The following is a 26,647-nucleotide window of genomic DNA, read 5'->3' as shown; positions in this document are numbered from 1 at the left end:
AAGAATCGATATAAATAAGTGTGCATGTTATATATGACAAGATAACAGTCTGCTATTAAGAAGAAATCAATGGCTACTTTGAAAGGGTGGCTGAAACAGGCTAACCATTTGGCCATCTGCTGCAAAACATTTAAATTGCAGCTTTCTATTGCCATTCCTCTTTTGACTCAGCCCTGTGAACCCATTGGGGCAGAACACAGACCAAAGATACTTCAGAGCTCTTGTGAAAGCCACATATTTGCCAAAAAACAAAAAACAAAAACCAAAAAACCCTCTTGTAAACAGTGTTTGTAACAGGCACTGCCTTTCCAGTAAAGCAGCATTTATCTATGTGATAATGGAAGAAATACTTACTTTGTATGATTACTCAGGTAATCCACTCATTTATCAAAACAAAAACAAAAAAAGTGGTGATTGCAATAGTAATAGCTGTTAATGTTCCACAGGAAGGGCAGAACCATGAACTTCTGAGCAGCTTCTGAGGCAATTTCAATAGGAAGACAGTGAATGGGGGGAAAGAGGAACTATCAGAGGCACTGATCCCCCAGTTCCTCTCCTTTTAAAAGGGCAGACTGGAACAAGGTAATCTGTGTTGCACAAAAGGCCTTGACCAGGGGGTTGGGCAACTAACTCCACCTGCTGCAGGGGGCCACACTGTGCCCTTCCGATTCTGAAACAGCAGTTCTTTATCTTCCCCAGGTTGCATGGAGATGGTCTGCTTTTGAAACTGAGCATAGATTCAAGAGAACTTTGTGTTCTTTGGAACATCATGTTGGGCTTGGAAAGTGTGATTTGGAGGATGTCTGCCTCAGCCCTTTGAACATCTTGCCCAACTGGAAGACTGTCTTCTGAATGAGAAACTCTGCCAGTTGGGAAGCAATTAAACCATTTCCGTTACAAGGTTAATTACAGGCTCAGGGGATAATAATAGCTTATTTCCTTTCCTAACTCTACAGCTGACTCAAGGAACCAGACCAAAAGGCGTGGCTCAAATTCCATTTCACTGGGTGGCCCCAGCTTGGCCAGCGATGTACGTGTCTTAGCAGGACTGTCCCATCCAGGGCAAATCATACTACCCACTTGCCTTCATAAGCCTAGAAAGGAAGAAGGTGGAGAACCTGGGGGGGGGGAGGCAGCAAGGCCCCACTTCTCTCTCTCCCTCTCCTTCTCCCCCCCCCCCACACACTATAACTGTGTGCCTCAGCCTCAGTTGCTCACCTGGGAAACAACATCACTATGCAATTATACCAACCTTGGTCATCAGGTAGACTGAGGTATAAAGAGATACCCAATTAATTTAAGATGACTGTTAACCATACTACTTATTGTTTATATGACTTCTTATGTTTCAAGCTCTGCAATTGGTAGTCAGCTCTGTAAGACACACCAGGATTGCTGTTGGGTTGGTGGTGTTGAAACTGAGCAGTGGTAGCTTTCCTAAGATGACCATTGACCCGATGCTCCATTTGGAGGATGCATGTATTTGCCAAAAATCTCCTCCTGAATGAGTTCCCTTGGTGTGTGAGAATTTCTGCTCCAAATTTCATTGTGGACCTCCTCTGGGCTCAGGGCCTTGTTGTCTGTTCCAGGCAGCCCATATGCTCTGGAACTTCCACCTATGAGGAGTCCAGACTGCCCCTTCCTTATGTTCTTAAAGTATTTGGAAATTGCTGATTAAGATCTTTAACCAGCTCCAGCCTGCTGGGTTGTTGTTTTTGATCACACTGCTGCTTCACTGCTCAGTATCTTGGTTTTAATGTTTGGTATCATTTTCTTGAAGGTTTTGTTAGCTGCCTGTTCCAGTGTGTGAGCGGCTGTGGCATTTGATGAGCAATGGTAGCAGAGCTTTTTTTCTGGAAGTACTCAAGGGTACGCAGTACCAGCACTGAGTGGTATGTGAATAATTTTTTAATTAAAATGTAAAATAACCCCATCTCACATGATTATAGGTTAGGGTGAAACTCACATCCTTCTGTGCTGTATATATCCCACTGCACAGTCAACTTGCCTGGCCTCTGTGCATTTCTGTGGCAGACTTGCACAGATTGCACCAAACCTACAGCTCCCCACCCCTCCATTTCTGCCACCTGAGGCAGACAGCCAAGGCAGGGGGAGGGCTAAGCCCTCCTGGCAGCTCCATTTGGTGCTTGCCACCTTGTGAAGACATTGGGAGGCAGAGAGACGGGAAGGAGGCTGAATGGGGAAGGAGGCCGTCATTGGAACCCCCTCCTCCCCACAACGTTGAGAGGGAGCAGGTAAACTTCCTTCATCTTCTCTTCATGCTTCTCCTTGTTCATTTCATTTCCTCTTGGACCTTGCCAGATTAGTGGTTGCATTCATGTCATCTTGAGATTTGTTTGATTATTGTTCTCATTTGACTCCATCTATAACTTATTTTTGGCCTGTCTTACTGATATTTGGGTAGAATAATGAACTGTTTCATGGCAGTGATGTCCCTGTGCATCTGATCAAGAATGAACACAAATGCTCTTGCAAAATGCAGGCTATAAGAACCAGAAGACAAGCTTTATTTCAGACAGCAAATACGACTCAGGCACCCAACGGACCCCTCCAGATCAGGAAAGTTGCATTTCGTGGAGTGGTGGTGATGTCGGGAGAAGAGCAGAGGCATGGGGGGGAAGAAAAATCCTTTATTTGCCCACTATTTCCTTGCTACGAATTGTTCCCGCTGGAATTGTCATTTTGATACACAGAAGTGTAAAATCCAAAATGGCACGTCCCCAATCGATGGGGGGGGGGCATGGCTGACCAGAAAGGGAACCGCCCTGAGACCCAAGAGGAAGCATAAGGAGATCTATTCATTTATAGTTACAGGTAGGTAGCCGTGTTGGTCTGCCATAGTCAAAACAAAATAAAAAATAATAAAAATTCTTCTAGTAGCACCTTAGAGACCAACTAAGTTTGTTCTTGGTGTGAGCTTCCGTGTGCATGCACACGAAAGAAGTATCTGAAGAAGTGTGCATGCACACGAAAGCTCATATCAAGAACAAGCTTAGTTGGCCTCTAAGGTGCTACTGGATTTTTTATTTTTATTTTGTTTTATTCATTTATAATTACAGTATTTATATTTATATTTTTATCCTCCAATTGGACATGGGCTGTAGCTCAGTGCTACTGCATTTAATGTATGCATTTTACAGCTCCCACACAGAAAGCCCGAAGGTCATGCAACCCTGAGGGGGCCATGCTCATGTTCTTAACCAAGGTCGCCCATCAGCATTTCCATGGGTTTCGCCCCACCTCATTCATAGTCTTTCATTGTTGTAAAGGCTTTTATTCTAATCCTCTTTTTACTCCTAAGGGAGGCTCCTTGCCCTGCTTCCCTAGTTCTTATCGACTCTTTGATTTGTTGCCTGAGGCTTGCAGGACTTGTGTCTGTCACTCTCCAGCCAGGACATTCCTCTGTAATTCTGGGAACACCTTGTGCGACTTGCTTCTGAGGAAACATATACAGGATCGCAGTGTTGGATATCCAGACAATCTGGAACCTCGTGGCTTTGTTTCAGCGAGAGGAGGCAGGCCGCCTTCTGCGAGGGACAACCCACCCCCCTTCATAATCTGATTCAGTTAAAGCTGAAGGAATCTTTGCCAGTTCCCCCCATCGCGGGAGGGAGGCAGGTTATCCCCCCCCCTCCCGGCGCCAAACTTTCAGGTAGGCTATTGATTGATTGGAAATATGGCTACCTCGCCCCCTTTGAGGGTCTCTAGCCCATCAACGGACGGCTTACAAATCAGGCACCGAGCCATTAAAAACGGAGAGCAGAGGGTGGGCTATTAGCTTTTGGTTTTTATAGTACTAAAACCAGCAGCGCCCTTTGGTCATTGGGGAGGCTTCGTCTGTAGTCTCGAGATTCCGTGAAGACAGATTCGGGCCATCTTGAAGGAGCCACCAAACTCTTTGCTGCTATATCCGCCATATACATATGTTTCAAAAATCGAATATTGGGAAGGGGACGAAGCTGGTAAGAGACCCAGGGAGAAACTTTCTTCCTCAACTTTGCTTTGGGTTGGGCAAGCGCGACCTCCCCTCCAGAAAGAAGCGGGGAGCCTCCTGTCTCCGGCCCGGCTGCCAGTTGGCTCCCTCGTCGCGGTCCCGGCGGTCGGGCGCTCTGCACATGCTCGCGGAGCCTCATTCTTGAGCGGAGCTCAGCTCCGCGGGGTTTCCTTCCCTGGATCTGGTTTTCTTCGGAGGAGAGAGGCCGGCCGGGGCGCCCGCAAGCATGTGCAGAGGGCCGCGGAGGGCGAGGGCGGCCTTTCCCCCCTCCGCGACTCCGCCTCCGCCCGGGGTGGCCTCGCGTCTTGGGTCCCTCCCCCGATGGCCTGGAGGAGGCGGGCAGTCGCGCTCGGCCGTGCCTGGCTCGGAGGACGAGCCTCCCTCGACGGGGCGCTGCAAGGAAGGAGCGGAGCGCCGGCGCTGGATGCCGAGTGGACGGGCGGCCGGGATCGCACAGGGGGAATCGGCGCTCTGCACGTGCCCCGGGGCCGGCTGGCCGCTGCGGGGAGCCTTCACCTCCTCGTTTTCTGACGTACTGGTAACGCAGCCTCCGCCTCGCTACCGTGAAGGGCTCGGCGCCGTCGGAAGAGCCCTGTGCGGCCCCGAAGCTTGCGCGGCGCCCCTTGCTGCTGCAGCTTCCCGGGAGGAAGAGGGCCTCTGGACCCCTGGAGGGGAGCTGCCCTATCCAGGTGAGGGCGCGGGAATCCCTCGAGCCAAAGGGATGGAGTGGCATAGCCAGGACATAAGAGGAGGGGACCGATCCACCGGGAGTTCCCATTCGTTTAAAGGGGAGTCTGCCCTCGGGGTTTCCATCGCCTCTTTGAGTCCCACTTGGATTTCCACCTGCGGTACCAGCATCTTGGCCTAGGCCTGCCCTACCCCCATACTAAAGCTTCCCAGCATCCAGGTCCCAAGCTTTCTTGCAGGATCATTCCCCAGCTAGCCTCTCCCCCTCCTCTTTTGCCTTGTCAAAATAAATGCCACTTTAGGATTTCACTGCCTACCAGCAGGATGGGCACAATTACTACATGTTTAAAATTACGAGGCATGGCAGCTAAATAAATTAGGGCAGGTCAGCTTCCAGATGTTGCTGGACTCCAACTCCCATCAGCCCCAGCTAGCACAGCCAAAGGAGTCCGGCAACATCTGGTAGCCCCCCCCCCTCCTTGGGTAAGGCTGGAGTAGATTGGAGCATAGTTGAGCTATGGTCCCTGCTCCCACATGAGGCAGTGATGGGCACCAGCTTGGAAGTCTTTCAAAAGGGATTAGGCAGATTTGTTGAGGGCAAGGCTATCAACAGCTGTTAGCCCAGGCGGCTTTGTTGTGCCTCTGTTAGTAATGCCAGTTACCAGGATCCACACGTGGGAAGAGTTGCTGTTGCCCTCATGGCCTGTTTGGGTGCTTCCCACAAGCACCTGGTTGGCCACTGTGAGAGAAGGATGCTGCGCTAGATGGACCCATGGCCTGATCCAGTAGGCTTTTCTTACATTCCTACTGTGCCCTGAGAGTCGGACTGTCTCCCAAAATCCACAAGGATCAGGCCTTGTGGCAACACTGCTTTCCTTCAGAGGTCCTCAAGAATGGATGCTGTTTGTTTGTTTTCAACAGTTTTTATTAATTTTCCATTTTATACATGAATTGATGCTGTTTGGACATCTCAGTATTGGGCAAAGGCATCTCTGTGAGTGTGGAATCCTGTGCTTGCGCCCATTAGGCTGTTCTGCTTCTCTGAAATTTGTCCATTAGGCGCATGGATTCATGGGCGTCTGTACCCCAGGAGCAGCAGGAGGCCGGTGGCGCTGGAGGAGGAAAAGAAGGAGAGAAGCTTAGGGCGGGTTAGGATCCTGTACTGTGCAAGAAGGGTTTCTCTCCTCCACACTCTTTAGTGAATTCACTGGACACAATCATCTTTCATTATTTGCCCTTCCCTTTATTTTTTCCCTGCTTCTGTCTTATTTTCTAGTCCTTCGAACCTCTGTAGTTTGTCCCTAGCAATCAGGATACTTCTTTCCCTCTAGAAGTTATTTTCTGCAATGCTACTACTGCACAATAAGTGTGGATGGATGTGAAAACTTTGCAAAGAGGCTTAGGCATGACTCCTGCTGTGCAGGAGCTGAAGACCAGGCACTCGTTAAGAATTCACTGTACAGTAAAATAGTATACTGTACCTCTCTACTGAGAAGTAAGTCTCCTTGTGTTTAATGGGGCAGTCTAAGCTTTGGTTTAGGGTTGGCACTGAGGGGAAGAGCTTTTGTGCCTTTAACATAACTTCTGCTGGTTAAACCTTTTCTAGTAAGAAAATACAGTTATGGCGAAAGCTTCACCATGACTCCACTGTCTAATTTTGTGTTATGCCGGGCTGCCCTATGGCAACCATATTGCGTTATGCCATGCACCCATTGACAGCCACTTTATGACTGATGCCCACAGCACTTTCTCAAAATTTGAAATGTGCCCACTGGTCCAAAAATGTTGGTGAACCCTGATCTGCCTAGAGACATGTGGAGCAGCATCCGCTGACGATTGGTTTGCTACAATCAATGATATTTTCCCCAATAGTCCCATCCTTATTTTCTATTTTTTAAAGTGCTTTTTGGAGTCTCTCTCTCGCTCCCCTCAGACCATTGAAAGGTTTGTCCTCTATAAAGAGGCTCTTTCCCTGATGGTATGTCTGCTCCTCTGGCCATTATTTGTAGAGCCAGGGATGATAAGCCAGTCCGCTGGTTCTGGGCTGGTTGATGTGTCACAGAGTACTGTTGATGTCATCTGGGATAAGCAGAGAGGTACACAGTTTAATGATGGGCCACACATCTGTGGCTGGTAGGGAAGGTAAAATTAAGTTTCTTAAACAACTTTGGGAGCTCTCAGACAGTCACTGTTTTGGGGTGGGATTCAATCGAATATTGCCAGATACAGGCACTATTAAATTTGGTGTTTCTTGCACAACAAGCTCTATTCTCTCCCAAATCAGAATTTTTACAACAAGGATAGCGATGCACTGGAAAGTTTGGGACAACATTTTCTTGGCATGACATTGTCGAACTTCCCCTCAAACAAATCAGAATAAACGCTCAATAAATACCCACAAACTTTGTGCAAAGAAGTTGTCTGGAAGCGACCTTCCTGTTAAGCACAATGCTTAAGCGCTGTTCCAAGAGAGAAGGAGACAAGAAGGGTGAGCATCCCATTGTTGACTGACAGCAGAGGGTGGGAGACAAATAAAGAACCAAACAGGTCCAGGGACGCGGGTGGCGCTGTGGGTTAAACCACAGAGCCTAGGGCTTGCCGATCAGAAGGTCTGCGGTTCGAATACCCGCGACGGGGTGAGCTCCCGTTGCTCGGTCCCTGCTCCTGCCCACCTAGCAGTTCGAAAGCACGTCAAAGTGCAAGTAGATAAATAGGTACCACTCCGGCGTGCTGCTCTGGTTCGCCAGAAGCGGCTTAGTCATGCTGGCCACATGACCCAGAAGCTGTACGCCGGCTCCCTCGGCCAATAAAGCAAGATGAGCGCCGCAACCCCAGAGTCGGACACGAATAGACCTAATGGTCAGGAATCCCTTTACCTGTTCCTGACTTTTCATGATGGGCTGCTAGAGCCATCTGCCCACCCTCTCCCCTTGTTGCAGCATCAGCCTAGGACAGCAGGCTTAAAACTCCCTGTCCTTTTCCCTTGTCTGTTTTGGGACTGCTTTGTCCCATGCTTTGGGGAAACTTCACTCATTTCATTCTCAGCAGTAGCTGTATCGGGAAAGGACCGTCATAGCTCAGCAGTGCAGAAGGCCCCAGGTTAAATCCAGATAGGCTTGGGGATGTTGCCCCTCTGCAACCCTGGAAAAATGCTGCCGTAACTGTGCTGCATGGACCAAGGCATGCCATCTCAGGCAGAAAAATATCTTAGGCTGACTCTTGAGCTGTAGACATCTTGGGTTGAATGCAGTCTGTGTGATCTGTGTAATGCGGAGAGCATCCTTTCTGGTAACGCGAGTGTTGAGGAGACCCTGCAACTCTGAATGTTCTTCCCAATTCTGTTTGGCACAGTATTGAGCAGGACTCCTTGATGTTGCTGCCTTTCCATCTGGGCAATCTCTTGGGTCTTTGACTGTACAACCCCTTACATGTCTACTCTGCCGGAAGTCTCCTTGGGGAGGAATTCCAAGGCAGGGCTGAAGCCACTGAAAGAGAGTAAAACTGCCCTTTTCTTCCTAAGGCTTTGGAGGGCTGCTAAAGAATTCGCTGGTGTTAGTCTCCAGCTGCTGATTTTTATTGTTGCTTTGTCGAGGTTGTTAGTGGCTTATTGGCTTTGTGGTAAGGTTCGGTCTTGATTCTCATCAGTGCCATCCTCTTCAGCCAAACAGTGACATAAACACCTGAAAAATAAAAAAAATCAGTAATATGTCCAGACTCCTGAGTGGAGGTTAGCCAGGACATTTCCTTTGTGTGTGTGTGTCCGTCCTGTTTCCCTTTTAAAGTTGCCTGTACTTCTGTGGGTTGTTCTCCTTTTAATTTAAATAATGTTACTATTGTCTTTTAAACCATTGCTCTTTGTGCTGATTGTCAGTTTAATTTTTTGGAGCATATGCCAAATGGTCCTATTTGAAGCAAGGGGTCTGAGAACAGAGCGAATTGTATGGTTTCCTCATGTTGATGTCTGTGCACTTGGGAGACATGTTCCCCGGCCCTATTTTTGTCTTGCATCAACTGCAGAGGGATCTTCTGGTGTTTGCATACTTCTCCATGACCATTCTTGGAGGCGGCAAGGGGTTGGTTAGAAGTTGAGACTGGAGACTAAAATGTCTTGGGGCTGCATGTGGAAAGAAACAGGACTCTTGTCTGTTGTGCTGGCTCTGGCAGTAGACGTGGGACTGTTTTGGGTTGGGCACGCTGGGAAAAAGGAAGGAAACTTTGTTTTCCTGATGAGATTTTGACACCACCATTAATGTCTCATTTGTCTGAATAAATCATATTGGGTTGAGATGCATGTTATGCATGCAAATAAATGTATGTATAAATGAATGAATGAATGAATGTGTAAAGCTAGGATTCAGGACATGTTTGTGTTTGCCTTTCCATTGTAACCAGAAGCATTTCTTGTTCAGCTGTGAGGCGATGATGTGCAGTGACCTCTCAGGCTATTTTGTGACACATAAAACAAGTCCTTGGTTCTTTCTGGGTTTGCTGATTTACCTGGAGGCTGTGCAGCTGGTGTGGGGAGGGGGTACTTCAGGTTTCGGGGTGAATGCAGCTCTCCCAGGCCCTCCAACAGGCTCTCAGACACCTTCCTCAGGCCATGCCCCTCACCGGGACACACCAGTCTCTAGCACTGCTTCGCACCTTCCTTAAGTCATTTTGCCTGGCTGGAATGTGTCCTTGATTTATGGTACCGGTAATACCTCTTGCTTGCCTGGACCCAGAGGGGTGTGTGTGTGTGAAGCAAAAACACACTTTTGCATGGCTGGAATGTGGCCTCTTGCAGGAAAGAAAGAGTTACGTCCATTGCTATCTGGTCCTGCCAAATTGCCCTGATATGCAGGTCCCGGAAGGTTCCCCACAAAGCAATGCAGCCCTCCGCTGGATAAAAGTTCCCCATTCCTGCTTCAGAGAAACAGGTTCTGGTATATTTTACTTTATTTCTTCTACTACACTACAGTGGTACCTCTGGTTACGTACTTAATTCATTCCAGAGGTCCGTTCTTAACCTGAAACTATTCTTAACCTGAAGCACCACTTTAGCTAATGGGGCCTCCCACTGCTGTCGAGCGATTTCTGTTCTTATCCTGAAGCAAAGTTCTTAACCTGAAGCGTTATTTCTGGGTTTGCGGAGTATGTAACCTGAAGCGTATGTAACCCGAGGTACCACTGTACTATGCTTTTCTCCAAGGAGCTTACAGGTAACACATTTTATCTTCGCAACAACCCTGTAAGGTAGGATAGGCTGAAAAACAGCAACTTTCCCAAGATCACCCACCACAGAATTCCACAGGGTTGTGTGTCTTGAGCCCAGTGGGTCTCTCTGGCCTTGGTTCATCTTCCCTCTCCCTGATCATAGAACAATGTAAGGTGGGAACTTTTGTCCACATTTGCTTGAGGAAAAGCAGCAGATATAGCTATGTTGTTTCTTCTGGAGTTTTGATTTCTTTAATGTATGCTTGTTTGATAAGCAACCTTTGAAATAAACCTCACACATGAGAATGGGCTGCAGTTAAGATAATGAAAAAGGCCTGACATTTTTGGATCTCAGGATGGAAATGTTGGCAGGACTTGAACTGACCTGTCATTATCACAATGTTAGGGTGGAAGATGGAAAAGGAAGCATCTCTTTCATAACTCCTGTAAAAACAGGCATAGAGCTTTGGGGAGCAAATTTTATCCATCTTTTGTCCGAGGCGCTACAGTATTAAGGAGAAAAGTCTCTCTCTCTCTCTCTTTCTCTTTCTCTCTTTCTGTGTGTGTTTGACTTTGAGCAGCAAAAACTGAGACTTTCAAACAATTAAATTTCTGTGGGTTAGGCTGTCAGGAGGTGCTCCGCTGTTGCTGCTTGTCAGTGGATTTACTGTAGAACACGTGGGTGGCTCTGTGGTCTAACCCACTGAGCCTTGGGCTTGCCGATCAGAAGGTCGGCGGTTCGAATCCCCGCAGTGTGGTGAGCTCCCGTTGTTTGGTCCCTGCTCCTGCCCACCTATCAGTTCAAAAGCACATCAAAGTGCAAGTAGATAAATAGGTACCGCTCCAGCGGGAAGGTAAACGGTGTTTCCGTGCGCTGCTCTGGTTCGCCAGAAGCGGCTTAGTCATGCTGGCCACATGACCCGGAAGCTGTCTGAGGACAAACGCCGGCTCCCTCAGCCAGTAAAGTGAGATGAACGCCGCAACCCCAGATTCATCCACGACTGGACCTAACGGTCAGGGGTCCCTTTACCTTTACCTAGGCCAGGGGTCAGCAAACTTTTTCAGAAGCGGTCCCTCAGACCTTGTGGGGGGCCGGACTATATTTTGAAAAATAAAAATAAAAATGGACGAATTCCTATGCCCCACAAATAACCCAGAGATGCATTTTAAATAAAAGCACACATTCTACTCATGTAAAAACAAAATAAAAAATAAAAAAATCCTTCCAGTAGCTCCTTAGAGACCAACTAAGTTTGTTCTTGGTATGAGCTTTCGTGTGCATGCACACTTCTTCAGATATTGGAAGGGATTTTTTTATTTTTTATTTTGTTTTGACTATGGCAGACCAACATGGCTACCTACCTGTAACTACTCATGTAAAAACACCCTGATTCCCGGACTGTCTGCGGGCCGGATTTAGAAGGTGATTGGGCCGGATCCAGCCCCTGGGCCTTAGTTTGCCTACCCATGACCTAGGCTGTCAGGAGGTGCGCCCCTGGCAAGCCCTCTGTTGCTGCTTGTCAGTGGATTTGGTGTGCATTTGCTTTCCATCTTAGTCTAGCATGAGAAGAACTGTTCTCCACCTTCCTTAGGGGCTGGGCTGAAAAGGCCATAGAACCAGGCTGAGCTAGTGCTGCTGTCTTGGGCTTTTCACACTCAGTGGCAGAAAGTTTATAACAACTGAGCACAACATGCTTGATTGCAGAAATGTGTGGCTCGTTGTGGTGTGTGTGTGTGTGTGTGTGATGATTTGCTAACCCAGCATTAACATTTAACACGAATGTTAAACTTTGACAAGTAGCTGAAACCTTGCTACACATGAGCGTGTTAAAGCGTCGTTCCTTTAAGTTCTGGTGTTTGCTGCAAAAGCAGAGACAGCTGCTCCTTGGCTTCTAAATTCATTTAATTATTGCAATGTTGGCTTTTTGTGAGCTACTGGATATACACACCTGCACTGCAGAGGATCCACCAAGAGCCGCGACTCCAAGATCCTGAGACACTCTGGGGGTGTGGGGGAGGGCTGGTCAAGTGGGAGCTCCTGGAGGATCACACCAGAAATAATGAGTGCAAAGTTTGTTTTTAATTCACACTTGTACTCTGACATGTCCTGTGTGCTGAGAAATGGGGGCCGGGGCCAGGAGGGAGGTCTGGGTGAATGTAACTCAGAAGGGAAACAAGAAGAAAACTTTGGCTCACCCCTTGCAAAAGGAAAAAAGAAAAAGCTGGTAGCTGTAGTTGGAGAAACTTTTTCTTGTGCCATTGTTTTGTACCTGCGACCCTTGCCCCCTCCCCTGGAGAGCATGTTCTGTCCAACTTTCACTGTCAGCCACTCTTGGCTGCTTCTCCATTGTCTGGAAGTGGACATGGAAGTGATGTCAGAGCACAGATGTTTCCATCTCCAGGTTTTGCTCTAGGTAGTCAAGCACAACAGTGACTTAGGGGTCAGTCATTGGTTTTCCAGCTGGGCCCCTTGCAGCCCCTGCTGGAACCTTGGAGGAGACCAGAGTCTGATAGGACCCTGGAACAAAACCAAACTCTGCAATAGGCTTAGATTACAGCTGGGGTCTGGAGGGTATCCCAACAAATGCCTCTTTCTCCTTCCAAAACTCCTAGGGAGAGTTTGTTTGGGCTCCAGTAGAGGCTTCTGTCTTGGGGCTAGTTTTGTGTGTGTGTGTGTGTGTGTGTGAGAGAGAGAGAGAGAGAGAGAGAGAGAGAGAGAGAGATTTGGCAGAAAAATAGAGGAAAGATTCACTCCATCTCTGCACACTGTGATCCCAATCCTTCTCAGGAGATCTCTGTGTCTCCTATTTCAATAATCCGAAATTTCCACATTAAATGCAGATTTAATCTATCACCTGGAAGGGGTGAAGGGTGTCTGGAATATGATGCTTAACAGTGAATCAAACCAGGGGCCTCCAGTGTCTGCCCACAGAGCTGATAACTAAGGTGGGCCCATGCTTTTAAAGTGGGATACAAAGACAATAAGGACACGGGTGGCGCTGTGGGTTAAACCACAGGGCCTAAGGCTTGCTGATCAGAAGGTCGGCGGTTCGAATCCCCGCGATGGGGTGAGCTCCCGTTGCTCGGTCCCAGCTTCTGCCAACCTAGCAGTTTGAAAGCACTTCAAAGTGCAAGTAGATAAATAGGTACCGCTCCGGTAGGAAAGTAAACAGCGTTTCCGTGCGCTGCTCTGGTTTGCCAGAAGCAGCTTTGTCATGCTGGCCACATGACCCGGAAGCGGTACGCCGGCTCCCTCCGCCAGTAACACGAGATGAGCGCTGCAACCCCAGAGTCGGACATGACTGGACCTAATGGTCAGGGGTCCCTTTACCTTTACCTTTACAAAGACAATAAATATCCATTCTGATTATTTGAAAATACCCATTTTTCCCAAAAAGGCAGCTTTCCAAAGGGCTTTTGACCAGCCCAATTTCTTTGGTTCACTTCTTATAGTACCTTTGTGGGGAAGGGTATTCCGGCTTGACAGCTGTCACCATAACTCCTACTTATTTGCGTCAGGTACAGGTGGTCTGGAGCAGGTGCTGCTTTGGTGGAAGGTGGGCTTACACCCCCCCCCCCATGCTATGCTATTCTTCTCTTCCTCTTTGATTCTACCTCTTCCTTATCAGAGTATGGAATAGAAAGCTCCCCCCTCCCCCTGCAAAAAAAGTTAGCTTGCCTGGAGTGTTGTCATGCATGAAGGTGAATTGTTTGTGGAGCTGTTCCAAGGGCGCAGCGACTTGCCTGCTCCAGGAAGCCCTCCTTTTGGATCCCTCCCCCTGGCCCTTTTGCTGTACTGCAAAAGTTGTTTACCCAACAGCTGCTGGGAGCCAAAAGTGCCCTTGGAGAACAGAAGTTTGAAAGGCAGGGAAATTCAGCCTCCTGTAGAGCCCCAGGAGTTCCTGCCTCTTTACTGGTGCTGGCAAAGGATCCCTACCCTCCTCAAAAACCCCAACAATTCTGGAGTGTGTGAACAGATGAGGTTTGGAGGTCATTCGGAGACAAGTGCTGGGACATGTTGCTGGGACAAAGTGCTCTGAACCCTCAAGAAATGCAACAAAAATGCAAAATACGATCATTAATATTTGCAAACTGGAAGATTGCAGAGTTTGCCCCAGCATGAGGAAGAGCAGAGATGGGATGGAGGATGGCTGCCTGGCCCAGTGGGTTGGTTTGGGGCACCACTAATAGCAGCAATCTAGGATCTGAGCCTCGGAGAAGGAACTTGGTGCTCCCTGATAAAAAGTATCCCCACAGATAGAAAATGATCCTCCTGCTTGGAAAGCTAGGCTGAAACTCTTCTCTGTTGATAGGTAGGGATATGTATAGATTTTCATGGGAATTCTTTCAAACTTTGCCCTTTGGAAAGCTGCCTTTCTGGAAAAGATGGGTATTTTCAAATAATCAGAATGGATATTTATTGTCTTTGTACCCCACTTTAAAAGCATGGGCCCACCTTAGTTATCAGTTCTGTGGGCAGACACTGGAGGCCCCTGATTTGATTCCTTGGAACAGGGTCGCATCCGGCAAAGTGGGTGTCTGTTTATAGCAGGGGTCAGCAACTTTTTTCCACCGTGGGCCAGTCTACCGTCCCTCAGACCATGTGGTGGGCCGAACTCCCCCCCTCTATATATATGGGGGGGGGAATGAACAAATTCCTATGCCCCACAAATAACCCAGAGATGCATTTTACATAAAAGGACACATTCTACTCATGTAAAATCATGTTGATTCCTGGACCGTCCGCAAGCCGGATTGAGAAGGCGATTGGGTCACATTCGGCTCACGGGCCTTAGGTTGCCTACCCCTGGTTTATAGGGTCTTTTGCCTTGAAAGAAGCTGTTGTCATCACCTGAGCTGGAGGGGGCGGGGAATCCAGGGCCAGTGAAGGAGCACATGGGGCTCACCCCATCCCACATGCAGAATCCTACCAGACGGGCAGGTGAGGCTTTTATTCTCAACAGTATCTGAGGTGAGCAGGCTGCCTTAGGGAACCCAGAAGGGGTGGGGTTCTGCCACCCTCCAAGCAGTAGGCTACCTGCTGCCTGAGGCTACAGGCTCACCCTGCCCAATGGCAGGACTGATGCTGGAGGAGGTGAACCCTTTCACTATGCCATTTCCCTAGTTAACAAGCTATATGCCCTGCTTCATTCCCGCAGTAGCTGATAACAGCTGGGTTGGGGGGAAGAGTTCAAAACAGGAAAAGGGGAGGTGGGGGGGGGGAAAGGGTCAAATAACCACCCTGTGTTGAACTGAACCTATCCCTCCCAGCCCCCCCTCCAGGCTTGTGGAAAACAGCACACCTCTGTCAGGCCCTGAAGTGATGCACAGATAATGGAGATGTTTGGCTAGACAGGAGCTCAGAGAGCTGCCGGCACCCCTGCAATCTGTCTGATTCTTTATTTTGTATCTTCTGAGCTAAGGCTGGTGCAGGTGGGGGGGGGGAGCATAGCTGTCAACCTTTCCCTTTTTTGCTGGAAATTCTCTTATTATAGCATTGGGAAACAGCAGGGAGGTTTGACAGCTAAGGGCGGGAGGTGACTGGCTCTTGCTGGCCAACGGCTTGTAGGCACTGAAATGTGGACCCAGCGTGTCGGCGATCTTTTGCTTTTGATGGATAGTGTTGCGTTGAAAGTCCAAAGGCTCTTCTGGCAAATTTTAGAGAGGAAAACAAACAAGGTGGGACAGCGGAAGTTGACTTTGTTCAAAGGCTTTTTTGTCTGCATGCCACTGCCACATGCTTGCAACCACCCTCCTCTAAGTAAACCCCACATTGTATGCCTAGAGGTTGCCTGCTGGGCTTTGCCCAGCAGTTTGGAGCAGTTTCCTGATTCTCCTGATGTTCTCGGGATCCGCTTGCCGGCTGTGATTCAGAGGGAAGCCTTTAGAACCGTCAAGGAAAGGGTTGTTGCGTTATTCCTGGAAGTAAGAGTTTATTCTACTCTAGCAGGAATGGAATGTATATTGGTTAAAATTTACTTTACCATAAAAATTGGAGATAATTTGCCTTCAGTATAAATATTTACAAACTGCTCATGTAAGTTGTCAGGATTTTCCTGTTACAGGTAGGTAGCTGTGTTCGTCTGACATAGTAAAAACAAAATTAAAAATTAAAAATTCCTTCCAGTAGCACCTTAGTGACCAACTAAGTTTGTTCTTGGTGCATGCACACTTCTTCAGATACGAAAGCTCATACCAAGAACAAACTTAGTTGGTCTCTAAGGTGCTACTGGAAGGATTTTTTAATTTTTTCTTTTGTTAGGATTTTCCTGGTTGTAAGCAACAGCACTGACTAAAAGACAGAAATGCAAACAAGGTCTTCAGTTTGAATGTCAACTCCTCTATACCAGGCCTAGGCAAACTCTGGCCCTCCAGATATTTGGACTACAATTCCCATCATTCCTGGCCAGTGTTCTTGTTAGCTAGGGATGATGGGAATTGTAGTCCCAAACATCTGGAGGGGCGCAGTTTGCCTATGCCTGCTCTATACGCTCCCCAGCTAGCTTTAAGCCCAGGGGTCAGCAAACTTTTTCAGCAGGGGGCCAGTCCACTGTCCCTCAGACCTTGTGGGGGGCCGCACTATATTTTGAAAAAAATAATGAACGAATTTCTATGCCCCACAAATAACTCAGAGATGCATTTTAAATAAAAGCACACATTCTACTCATGTAAAAACACGCTGATTCCCAGACCATCCGTGGGCCGGATTTAGAAGGTGATTGGGCTGGATCCGGCCCCTGGGCCTTAGTTTGCCTACCCATGCCTTAAGCCTTAACATACCCTTCCCTCCAGATCTGCAAAATAGGATAGTGTTAACTTTCTTTACACAGTTGTTGTTAATGGTCACACCAAGATACAGTATAATGTATGTTATGTACAAGATATAAAGTATGTTAAATACTTTGAACACTCAAAAGTACTGTTTCCATGCTAAGTATCACTATTATTCACGCTGATGATATTATTATTAGCAACATTAAAATCTCACAAATGACCCACGTTGCATTGACATAATAGCCCCAAACTAACCAATTGCAGTAAGAGGAGAGTTGTCGAGCAATACCATTATGACTGCAATATGCTGTTTTTCAGTCCAAATCTCCCCAAAGTAGTCAACAGCATATTAAAACAACAGAATATAATATAAAATGCCATACATTGCAACAAAATAGGGCTCAAGAAAGGCCTTACCAAGCTCAAGGATGGTAGAAGATTCTCAGCAACTACATCCATACACTTAGAAACCTGAGCAGACAGTGAGAAATACTTTAAAAATATTTTTTTAAAAAAACTTTCACCAACTAGACCAATTACAGGTCCTCTTACCACTACCATTCTGACTTTCTTGAATAATTTCTAATTTGGCTGAAGATGGCACAATTTACAAGAAATATAATGGTAGCAATATTTAAAGAAACTATTCAGAAAAGAAGCTTTCAGACAATGAGAAGGAAAGCAAAATAGGTAAAATGTGACAAAGAGAAGACATTCTTTGATAGGAATCAGTCAGCATTAGAACTGAAAAATGAGCAAGCAGGGATATAGAAAATCCCAGCTCCTAAAACTAGCAGGCAGAGACTTAAAAATACACCTGTTAGTACCTCTCCCTCAAAATTAGGCAAATATTGACAGGGTTATGAATAAATAGATTAAGCCACACTTCAGAAATACAGTCACAACCTTTGCCAACGTGGTGCCCTCCTGCATCAGCCCTAGCCAACTAAGTTACAGAGCATTTATTGACAGGAGCCGGATACGATGACAGAAGAATAATACGTATATTGTTAAAAGAAAACAGGAAGCCGAACCGAAAGCCAAAATGTGTACAGAGGCTTGTTAGGTGAGCTTTGTCTCCGGTACTGTGTTTATAGTGGATGCAATTCAGAAAGTGAAGTTAAGTGGAGGAAGACCAATGACAAACCAACTGGGAAGCAATATAACAAGGGATGGAAGACCTGGGTGCAGGATAAATATGGCATAACACAGGGGTTCCCAACCCTTGCCCACAAGTCCAATGTGCTTATTATGGTGACCCATTGGTTTATTGTCGCATGGGGTTTGGACCACAGGCCTTTGGCAGCAGTCAGTTTCATGTATTTTAACTGCAACTTTGCCCATTCTCTAACATTACTTGAGGCAACCTGGCAAAAAATCTGCTTAACACTTATTAAAGTAGAGTTCGTTGGACTGTTTATAGCACTTACACAGCTATCCAGTCTTGTTCATGGGAATGTAAGAACCACCTGATTGCAGGATTTTACTTAATAAGCTATAAAAAAATTTATTCTAAAAACGCACGGCTACATGAGCAGATATAATGAACTTCAAATCACCCCCGGATTAACTATTGACTAACCTTGGCAGCAAATACAGTAATGGTTTGCCACAGGGTGCTTGTGCAGGGAGGTGTTTTGAGTGATGGTTGCAAATTGCCTCCGATGCACATTGGAGGTGAGCTGTGGTGGTCACTGAGGGTGACTTCCTGCATGAGCACCTTGTGGTGGCCCATCACTGGATCAGGGCAGTACCCAAAGTGTTAAAATGTAAGCCTTTCTGACGTTCAGTTACAATTGTCAAAACAGCATTACAAAATGTGAACTACCGGTAAACAAAAAATTGAAAGGTATTCATCAAAGCAGTTTAGGGTGACAAGCAGTATTTATTTTGGGCTTGCTCAGTGCTTTTTTTCTTAAAAAAAATGTTTAGGGTTACTTTCATTTTCCTACTCATATTGAAATACTGCACCTCAATGAGGCCAAACTTAGATTCACGAAATGTGTAGGGTATGCGTACCCCTGTGTCCCCCCAGAAAAAAAGCATTGGGTTTGCTGCTTTTAAAGCCCAGAACCCTTTTGCTGGTTGTGACCTACGTATTGGGAAACACTGATATAACTGACATTTTATAAAAGGAATACCCATGGATGAGGAAAATAAATTTACTTATACATATGTGCATATGTGTGTATGTGTGTATGTATGGTGTATGGCTCTTTGTAGAATGTGACCTGGAAAGATTTGAAATGAAAGTGGATGGAATGTGGATGAAATGAAAGTGGATTGGATATGAAAGTGGATTGGATAGAACTGGAGAGGACAAAGACTCATGCAAAGTGTGACGACGAAGCCATCAAGTATGAAGGAGGCAGGTCCGGGGTCAAGTCTGGGTGTGACTAACCTTCTCTGGCATTGAAGGTTGGCCATGTTCTGAGCGTTGCATGCCATTTGCAGGTGCACACACAAACCCACTCACCACACCTAAAGCACGCATGAACTCACCCAATCTCAAACAGCTCCTCACCCACAATAATACAACAACAGGACTCAACATGGACACTGGTACCAGAGCCTGCAATAAACCCAGATGCCAACTTTGCTGCCACATAAACCCGGACAACACCATTACTGGCCCCAACAACATCAAACATACCATCTCAGGACTATTTAATTGCTCATCTTCCAACATTGTGTATGCAATCAAATGCCAACAGTGCCCTTCAGCTCTCTATATTGGACAAACAGGCTAACCCTACGCCAAAGGATAAATGGACATAAATCTGATATCAGGAATCACAAGACAGAGAAACCAGTAGGAGAACACTTCAATCTCCCAGGACATTCTATAAAAGATCTCAAAGTAGCTGTCTTAATACAAAGAAATTTCAGAAATAGACTGGAAAGAGAAGTGGCTGAATTGCAACTAATCACCAAACTTAAAACCATGGAGAAACCTGGTCTGAACAAAGACATTGGATTCTTATCTCATTATACATGACAAAGCTATCTTTAGCCATCTCACCCCTTGCCTTTCCCTGCCATCACCCATTCCCACCACCCTTCTGAGCAATACCCCTCCCCACTCCCTCACTATATTTAAGGATCTGGCGACTTCTGTTTCAGTGTACCTGAAGAAGTGTGCATGCACACAAAAGCTCATACCAAGAACAAACTTAGTTGGTCTCTAAGGTGCTACTGGAAGGAATTTTTTATTTTGTAACCCCCACCCCACACAGGAACAGAGGAAGCAACAGCCCTAGGCACTTCCAAACCATCCAGTTTAGGGTTGGTGATGCTGACTGACTGTCCAGGGTTCAGCTGCAACTCTTTCTCCCTTGCAGGTTTTGCAGTGGCAGGGGGAGAGTGTTGCTTCCGAGGGACTCTTCTTTAGGGTTGGCCCCAAAGAGTACACTGGGAGTTTCAGGGGTGGGGAAGCAGCAGCGGCTTCTGCAGGCCTGAGCCCCCCCCCCCGCGGTGATGTCATTTTTGCTTGGGTCTCTTTGTGCTTAATGCAGCCTTGGCTGCATATTTAAACATCTGACTGCCCTGAGGAATGAGTTAAAAAGGAGACTCTGGTCGGAGGCCAGTTTCCCAGAGAATGGAATGATAATTAAGGAAGCAAGGACTGTAATAATGCTGGGAGGGCGGCAAAAGCATCTGAGAAGGAAGGCATACATGACACAGAAAGCGGCTGGGGGAGGGAGAGAAGCACCCCTGTTTATAATTGGGTTTTGATAGGGATGGTAGAGTGAGCAAGTGAATGAGTTGAGTGTATGTAATTGTGCAAATGAGGCCACTGCCTAGGCAGGCTTCCCTATGGGGCACCCGCCTTGCATGAGATGATGCCAGCTTGCACTGGTTATTCCACCACACAAACAGAATCCTGGCTCCCATGAGGAGTACATGAATGGGGCCCAGTTCATACAGTCCATGGCAGGGTGGGAACTGCTTCCAAGTGGCACTTTGGATGGGGGACCACATCTGAGATGGGGGTGATTGAAGGCTGTGGCCCCTTCCCACCCCCCAGCCATGGAGCTGGGTCCTAAGCATCCTAGTGAAGCATCCTAGCGTCTTTCTTATGTTTTAACTGCATTTTAAAGCATTTTCCCCCTTTTAAATGCTGTTGCATCAGAAATGCATCTGGGATGCCTGCCGTATTGAAACAGAGCAGTAATTATCTTGTTGGGAGTCCTGCCTTATGGAGACACAAGGTTTTCTGGAGTCTTGGCTGGAGGAAAACTTAGTAAAACAAGCCAGAGAGCCTCCTGTGGAGAAAAGGGCTGGTTGTTATCAGATATTTGGACACAAACCAGCTATTGTGCTTGAAAGCGCAAACTGAAGGCTCCCGGCTCTCAGTGGTAGTTCAACCACCGTTTCTTTGCCATTGTTTCCACAAAGGCTGCTTTGATGTTCAAGAAGGAACTCCAAAAAGTGAATCACATGTTTCTCCCATAGTCTAGTTTGTAACAGGGGCTCTGCATCAACAGGGCAAGAAACACACTGAGGAGGAAAAAGAGGAAATGGGGCCTTACCTGTTAATTGTACCTTTTAGACCAGCTTTTTCCCAACCTGAAGCCCTCCAGAAGTTTTGGACTACAGTTCTCATCAGTTCCAGCCAGCAGGCTTAGACTGGTAAAACAGAGACTCCATACCTGGGAACAGATCAGACTATTTGTCTATCTAGCTCAAGGGTGAGAAAGCCACATGCAATCTTCTGGTACAAAGCGGGTCAAGATGCAACTGGACCTAAAGGGGGTTTGTGGGCCTCTCTGATTAGCTGATTGGCTAGACCTCGACACGCCCCAACAATCAGCTGACTAGGTAGCCCTTTGCCTGATTTCAACCTTTGTGGGTCACCTGATGTGATTGACAGATGAGCAGCCCTGGCCACCTGTCATACTTGGCCCACTGGGATGGGGTGGGGGAGATGTCAGATCCAGCCCACCAGCAAGGCTCAGATCCCCATCCTTTATCTAGCCTCACATGGTTTACCTGAAGGAGGGTGCAGATGGGGAGTTTGGAGAAAGAAAGTCATGCTGCAGATCAGGAAGTGTCTCCAGCTATTTCATTTCTGTAGCAACATGTTGCCCCTAGTTTACATAACAAAGGAGATATTTAATAGATAAGAGCAGGACTATTCAAAATGAAACGGTTTTGGTCACTTTAAAGATAAAGGTAAAGGACCCCTGACAGTTAAGTCCAGTCGCGGACGACTCTGGGGTTGCGGCGCTCATCTCACTTTACAGGCCGAGGGAGTTTGTCCGCACAGTTTTTCCGGGTCATGTGGCCAGCATGACTAAGCCGCTTCTGGTGCAATGGAACACCGAAACCAGAGCAGCGCACGGAAACATTGTTTACCTTCCTGCCGGAGCGGTACCTATTTAGCTACTTGCACTTTTGGGCGTGCTTTCAAACTGCTAGGTAGGCAGGAGCAGGGACCAAGCAACGGAAGCTCACCCCTTTGCAGGGATTCGAACCGCCGACCCTGATCGGCAAGCCCAAGAGGCTCAGTGGTTTAGACCACAGCGCCACCCGCCACCAGCCACCAGCTTTTCACTTTAGCCACCAGTTTTTCTGCAGACCCCCATCTTACATCTAAGGGCTTATAAGGGCCTCCTCAGATGACATCCAGGCTAGCTCCTCAAAATGACAAAAATATTGTTCTTGTTTTTCATTTTGTTTCTTAGTGTTTTTTATTTTAATTTTATGGGCCAGATAAAAATTGCTAAAACGTGAAACAGAAGAGTCTGTGCCATTAGTTAGACCAGGGGTTGTCAACCTGGTCCCTACTGCCCACTAGTGGGTGGGCGGTAGGGGGTTCTACGGCACAAGCTGAATCCTCCTTCCATCGAGCACGGGTGGGCGGTAAGGAAATTTTACCATCAAAAAGATGCATTAGTGGGCAGTAGGTATAAAAAGGTTGCCTACCCCTGAGTTAGAGAAAGGCAGGCCATGAAGGAAGAGTTTAGGGTTCAGAAAGGAGGGTTGAAAGAGGCAGCTCAAAGGAGGGAACTTTGATTTGAGTGGCTGGGGAAACCCTGCCAGATGTGTGGGGTATAAATAATAACATTATGATAATTATTATTGAAACAATCAGCTGCACCTTAGCCAGCAGGTCTCTTGGCCCCAGCTGGAGTCAGGCGCTCTAGGGCCAGGACTGGGAAAGACGTGGCTCCTTGAAGCGTTCCTGGCAGCCAGTATGGACTGGGCTGGTGGTAAGGCAGACTCACTGCTGGCTTCTTATAAAAACAAATTGCCTGCCCTTTAAATAATGTTATTTTGGACACTTATTCTCAATGTGGGTAATGATAGAGGTAAAGGGACCCCTGACCATTAGGTCCGGTCGTGGACGACTCTGGGGTTGCAGCGCTCATCTCGCTTTATTGGCCGAGGGAGCCGGCGTACAGCTTCCGGGTCATGTGGTCAGCATGACTAAGCCGCTTCTAGCGAACCAGAGCAGCGCACGGAAATGCCGTTTACCTTCCCGCCGGAGTGGTACCTATTTATCTACTTGCGCTTGACATGCTTTCAAACTGCTAGGTTGGCAGGAGTGGGTAATGATAAAAACCATCTAAAAGACACATGGTGTAAAAATCAATACTATAGACAGCAAAACAGCTGATCAAACCCTTTCAGCTCCCAAATCAGCTATTTGCAGTCTAATTAAAACCATCCCAACAATGCTTAGGCAAATGAGAAGCTTAAACTGGTGCCAGAAACTGAGTAACCCGGGTGTCAGGCGTGTCTCCCCTGGGATGGCATTCCACAAATGGAATGTTAATACTTAAGAAGTGATAATGTATGAATTAATATCTACCTGCCTGCTGTCTTTCCTTAGCCTAGCTTTAGCTTTTCTGGCTCAAGGGCTCTCTGTTTTCCTGGAGGAGAGACAAGGATGGTTACAGGTACAAAGTCCATGGGCTGCATCGTGTTGCTTCGCAGCAGAGTCCGGAAGGGAGTCCTGGCCTCTAACATGGCAATCGGACCTCTTTTGTGAAAGGAGCATTGCTCTTTGGACCTGAGATTCTCATTTGGGTAGTTTGTCGAGCTTGTTCATTTCCCCCCCAGAGGAAGATGGATGGTTCTTGTACTTGGTTCTGCTGCCAGTGTCCACTAGGCTGCCTCTCCTGTCCTCAGAATCTGGAATCCAGTGCCAAAATGGCTCATACCTGACATTCCAAATGTGAGACTCATGCAGACACCAATGATGGGCATTTCTATATAGACATTTCCTCCTGCTGGGTCTGAATGGGACCTGTTCAGGTTCAGGGATAGCGAATTGTGTCTACTCCCTCAAGAGCAGCGACTTCAAACAGACATTGCTAGCCTCTTGAGATTCAGTAATGGAGTTGAATGTGGGTTTGTGCAATTCTGGGACCTTTTTCAGAGCAGGTGCAGCTGTGGCCAAGTGAATTAGCTGATACTGAAGCTTTCGGGTTTCACTGTGTCTGTGCCATATTAGCATAGAGGAAAGAGAATGAGGAAAATAAGCAGAGATGCTTCCCTTCTTTTCTTTGAAGTGTTAACATTGAAGTGGCTCGCAAGAAGAAGTTCCTACTTCACGCTAGCCATTAAAAATGATAACCCTTCTTTGCAAGATTGCTTTCACTTCTAACTCAAAGCTAGAGGTTGTATTTCAACTGGCTGGAGTTGCTAAAGCCGAATGTGTTTTAGAAAGTTGAATCTATGAAGTAAGGACAAACTGACTCAAGGAAAGTGGATAGTCAAGCTGATTCCAGTAAACTGGGTATTGTGTTGCATACTGCTCCTCTTTGGTGGGGCACAGTAACGGATCAGCAAATCATTTTTGGATTTTCCTATGGTGAACTTCTGAATGCCAAATTTACAACTAACCTGCTAAGATTTAGTACCCAAGAATCTAGTAGCCATTAGTGGACCTCTTCTCTTGTGTTAATTGGTCTACTCCTTTTTCTAAACAAACAAACAAACAAACAAACAACAAAACTCAATCTAAGCTTGTAGCCATCCTTACATCCTGTGGCATAGTGAATTAATTCAGAACTGCAGGAAGAAAATGTTCCTTTGCTTTTAGGGGCCGTGAGAGCTAGGATTGTGAGACTGTGGTGAAGTTTTCTTGTGAACCAACATAGTAATTATATCAGGATTCAATATAAATAACCATTATAAGATTACTGTGGAAATTGTATGTTGGTGAACTGGCAAGGTTGTTTCTATATTCACTAGAATTGGGTTTTTTGCTTTTGTTTTTTGAGTCCAGCCATGTTTGCATTTTTTGAAATTCTGGGAGAGCTTTACCACAATGGAGGCTGGACTAGAGAAATCAGCCTGGCTACCTGGGGAAAAGGAAGCAGATGAGATGGGCCAGAAAGAGACCAACTTTGGACAGCCATATTTTAACTTAGTGAACTCAAACAATGAACGAGCTTTGTGCCTGCACATGCAGTCTCTCCCCCTCCTCAGTGTGCTGTGATTAAGCCTGGAAGTTTTTAGTTAAGCTTCGTTTCCTGCTCATTCCAAAATGGAAAACCATATTAGACTCAGACCAAGCCAAGACCTCAGTCCATGGTTTGAAGTAACATGTCTTCCGAACATGGCAAGCATTTGCTAGGTTCTGGTTTAATGGGAAACTATGGTTAATTGAAGACTTCCTGACTTATCACAGCATGACAGGAAGGGACAGTGCAAGGATGGGGAGCATATGCAAAGGGTGAACCAGATTGCTTGAACTGGGCTAGACAACAGGTTTGAGGGGGAAAGGAACTTAGAAGCAGAATGCCCTGAACAAACAAACAAAAAACATGGAGGTAAGTCCCACTGGTGTGCATAGTTCCCAAGGGAAACGCTAGAGCAGGGGTAGGCAACCTAAGGCCCGTGGGCCAGATGTGGCCCAATCGCCTTCTCAATCTGGCCCGCGGATGGTCTGGGAATCAGTGTGTTTTTACATGTGTAGAATGTGTCCTTTTATTTAAAATGTATCTCTGGGTTATTTGTGGGGCACAGGAATTTGTTCATTCCCCCCCCCCCAAAAAAAAATAGTCCGGCCCACCACATAGTCTGAGGGACGATGGACCGGCCCACAGCTGAAAAAAGGTTGCTGACCCCTGCGCTAGAGACTAGTCAGGCAGTCCAAGAGGTCAAAGACCAGGCCAAGTCCAAAGTCAAACAGTTAGGCCAGTTTCCCACCTCTGCAGCAGATCCTGGGTCAGAAAACCTGTGGTCAGTCCCGAAGTCACATTCCAGTGGAGTTTCTGAAGCAGTTCATCAACGTGGAAAGTTGTGCAGACACAGATTCTCTGCCTTGCTTCCTTTTTATCCTTCCAATTTTGACACATCTGGGTTTGCTCTAGCTGAGCAACTGTTTCTCTGCACTTGACAAGGCATGTGATTCTCACCTGCCCTGAGCCTAATCCAGCTGCGTTACCACAAACTTTCTCCCAGAGACCTACTGATCCCTATGATTCCCCGCCTGGTCAGCTAATGAGCTGGGCTGTGTTCCCTTGCCTGCCTCAGTTTCCTAGAGTGCCCTTCGCACTGTTCCCAACGCCTCAGAGCCCGCCATGTCTGTGGAGACGGGGCTGTCTCTGGTTTTGCTGACATGTTCCCCCTCCCCTGGCTCCTGCGAACTGTCAGCTGCCCCCTCGCCATGTCATGTGTGTACCTCCTAAATCCCCAAGTTCCCCTTCCCCATCTTCTGTTTGCCTTGGTGTGCACCAGTCGTGGCTACAGCCCTTGCCAGGATCCTTCCTGTTCCCCTTCCTCTGTGTCCTGCCAGTTCATGTCACAGAAGGAGGCAAGGGCTGAAGACAGGGCAGGCTCAGGGGACCAGCCAGGTAGGCCCCAGTGTTAGAAGTATAGGAGCTGCCTGACACTGAGTCAGACCACTGGCCCAGCTAGTTCAGTGCTGCCTAAGCTAACAAGCTGGGAGTGGCTCCCCAGGGTTTCAGGCAGGATTCTTCTCCCCGGCTCTGCCCAGGGATGCCATGTCAGGGATTG

General features: G+C 47.1%; 1 protein-coding gene across 2 annotated transcripts in view; it reads left to right on the top strand.

The window, feature by feature from the left end:
* Nucleotides 1-4,630: 4,630 nt before the first annotated feature.
* CGNL1 (cingulin like 1) overlaps nucleotides 4,631-26,647 on the top strand; it is a 73,159-nt gene continuing 51,142 nt past the window's right edge. For both annotated transcript variants that reach the window (XM_033166443.1, XM_033166442.1), the window contains exon 1: nucleotides 4,631-4,704. The gene's annotated coding sequence lies outside the window, so the exon portion shown is untranslated. The remainder of the gene's footprint in view (nucleotides 4,705-26,647) is intronic.

Source organism: Lacerta agilis, chromosome 13 (assembly GCF_009819535.1).
Source record: "Lacerta agilis isolate rLacAgi1 chromosome 13, rLacAgi1.pri, whole genome shotgun sequence".
Taxonomy (NCBI): domain Eukaryota; kingdom Metazoa; phylum Chordata; class Lepidosauria; order Squamata; family Lacertidae; genus Lacerta; species Lacerta agilis.
This window is presented reverse-complemented; position numbering and strand designations above follow the sequence as displayed.